Source organism: Hevea brasiliensis, chromosome 14, assembly GCF_030052815.1.
Source record: "Hevea brasiliensis isolate MT/VB/25A 57/8 chromosome 14, ASM3005281v1, whole genome shotgun sequence".
NCBI lineage: Eukaryota > Viridiplantae > Streptophyta > Magnoliopsida > Malpighiales > Euphorbiaceae > Hevea > Hevea brasiliensis.
This window is the reverse complement of record NC_079506.1, coordinates 11,599,780-11,602,124: the sequence shown is the minus strand read 5'-3', so window position 1 is coordinate 11,602,124 and position 2,345 is coordinate 11,599,780. Positions and strand designations below refer to the sequence as shown.

General features: G+C 35.4%; 1 non-coding gene across 1 annotated transcript; it reads right to left on the bottom strand.

Moving 5' to 3' along the window:
• Window positions 1-1,262: 1,262 nt before the first annotated feature.
• Window positions 1,263-1,369, bottom strand: LOC131173479 (small nucleolar RNA R71). The gene has a single exon (XR_009143795.1). It is a non-coding gene; the product is annotated as a small nucleolar RNA R71 (small nucleolar RNA).
• Window positions 1,370-2,345: the final 976 nt, after the last annotated feature.

The following is a 2,345-nucleotide window of genomic DNA, read 5'->3' as shown; positions in this document are numbered from 1 at the left end:
AAGTCATTGATAGGTAATCATGGATTGGAACTTAAAATCACCTAGATTTAGAAATAAACTAGGATTTTAAGAGGAATTAATTATTGGTTACAAAACTTAATGGGTTTTAAAGTAATCAAATACATACGAAAGTAGGTTTGGTTATTTTAGAATACACTTTGATTTGCTTGAAAAAGATATCAAAGGGATTTAGAATCAATTTCCTTCAAACTCTATTTTTCCCTAAAAATTGGAATGCCTAAGACAAATCCAAATTAATTTATGCATAAAACCCCAACTCTGGAATCACTTTTACCATAATTAGACTTTCATTTAAATTACCCATTGTTAATTTTAGTTTAATTGCAAACTAGAATTAGAATTTATTTGTTTGCTCCTTACCCATTTCAATTAGATTAATCAATTTATCTTGCTCATTTACATTTACCATTTATTCATTAATCATTAGCCCAAATAATCGCTTCATTCATAGTTTGGTAATCAAACAGCAAATCCTCGTGGGAACGATACTTGATTCATCACTTTATTACTTGAGACGACCCGTATACTTGCGGATTTTCGTACACCAAGTTTTTGGCGCCGTTGCCGAGGATTTGATTTTTGTTTGATATTGAACAATTGTTTGTTTGGTTAATTTGGGCATTTTATTTTATTTCTTTTTTACCATTTTACTTTGAGAATTTGTTTATTTTGTTTTTCAGGTGCTTTATTTTATGAGAAGGACAAAAAGTGAAGAAATCAATCTATTCTTTGACCCAGAAATAAAGAAGACAGCAAAAGCTTTAAGAGCAGAATCTAAGAGGAGAAAAGCTGAAATTAAAGCTCAACAACAACAAGAAAGAGCACAAGAGCAAGAGGAATTACAAGAAGAAATGGCCAACAACAACAACAATAACAACCGCTCTGTGAAAGATCATGCCTATCCTAACATTGGAGATTTCATACCAAGTATTACAAGACCAAGGGTAGAAGCTAATAATTTTGAACTGAAGCCTGCACTCTGTCAGATGGTGCAACAATCACAATTTGGAGGAAATCCAAGTGAAAGTCCACATGTGCATCTAGCACACTTTCTTGAGATCAGTGATATGTTGAAGATAAATGGAGTTTCTGATGATGCAATTCGACTTAGATTATTTCCTTTTTCTCTGAAGGACCGAGCTAGAGAGTGGTTACATTCTTTGCCACCGGGTTCTATCACAACATGGGATGAACTTTCTCAAGCATTTTTAGCTCAATATTTTCCACCAAGCAAGATAGCTAAGCTGAGAAATGAGCTGACTTCTTTCAAACCTAGAGATGATGAGAGCTTGTATGAAGCATGGGAAAGGTACAAGGATTTGCAAAGGAGATGTCCAAATCATGGGATTCCTAAGTGGATGCTTGTTCAACACTTTTACAATGGAGTTTCACCAGCTATTAGAAGTACGATTGATGCATCTTCTGGAGGTGAGCTTATGGAGAAATCTGAAGATGAAGCTTTTTCTGCTCTTGATAAAATTGCTTATAACAACTACCAATGGAGTTGTGAGAGGAATGAGATCAAGAAACCAGCTGGTATGTTTGAGCTTGATGCCATGAATATGATTAACGCTAAGTTTGATGCTTTGACAAGGAAGATGGACAAGCTAAGCATGAAAGTAGATTCTTCAGCCGGAGGTTCTAGTAATTCAGTAGAAGTTGGAGCTGCAAATGTCAATTGTGCAGCATATTTTTCTACACTTAATCAAGATTTTTCAAGTGAGCAAGTGGATTATGTGGGGAACTACAATCAAAGACCAGGTGGTAACTCATTTTCTGCAACTTATGATCCAGCATGGAGAAACCACCCAAATTTCTCTTGGGGAGGTAGACAAGGGCAAAATCAGAATTTTCAGCAACCTTCTGGATATCAACAAAATCAGAATTTTCAGCAGAATAGAGGCCCTCCTCCTGGAATTTCTAAACCTCAAAATGCACCTGCTCCACCTCTACCACAATAAGCACAACTAGACAAGACAACTAGATTGGAATCTATGATTGAAACTCTACTTGTGAGCCATCAAAGTCAACAAGAAATGATTTCTCAATTAGCATCTAAAGTAGATCAAATGGCAACACACAATAAGATGTTAGAGAATCAAATAGCTCAACAAGCTAGCTCTTCAAGTAACAATGCATTTGGGAAGCTCCCTAGCCAGCCAGAAAATTCAAGGGAGCATTGCAAGGCTATTACATTGAGAAGTAGAAAAATATTGGAAAATGGAGATAAAAAGATTGAAGAGAAAATTGAAGAAAAGAAAAGCAGAGAAGGAGATGAACAAACTGAAGCTGAAGTTAGAATTGAAGCTGAGAAAGAAAATTCA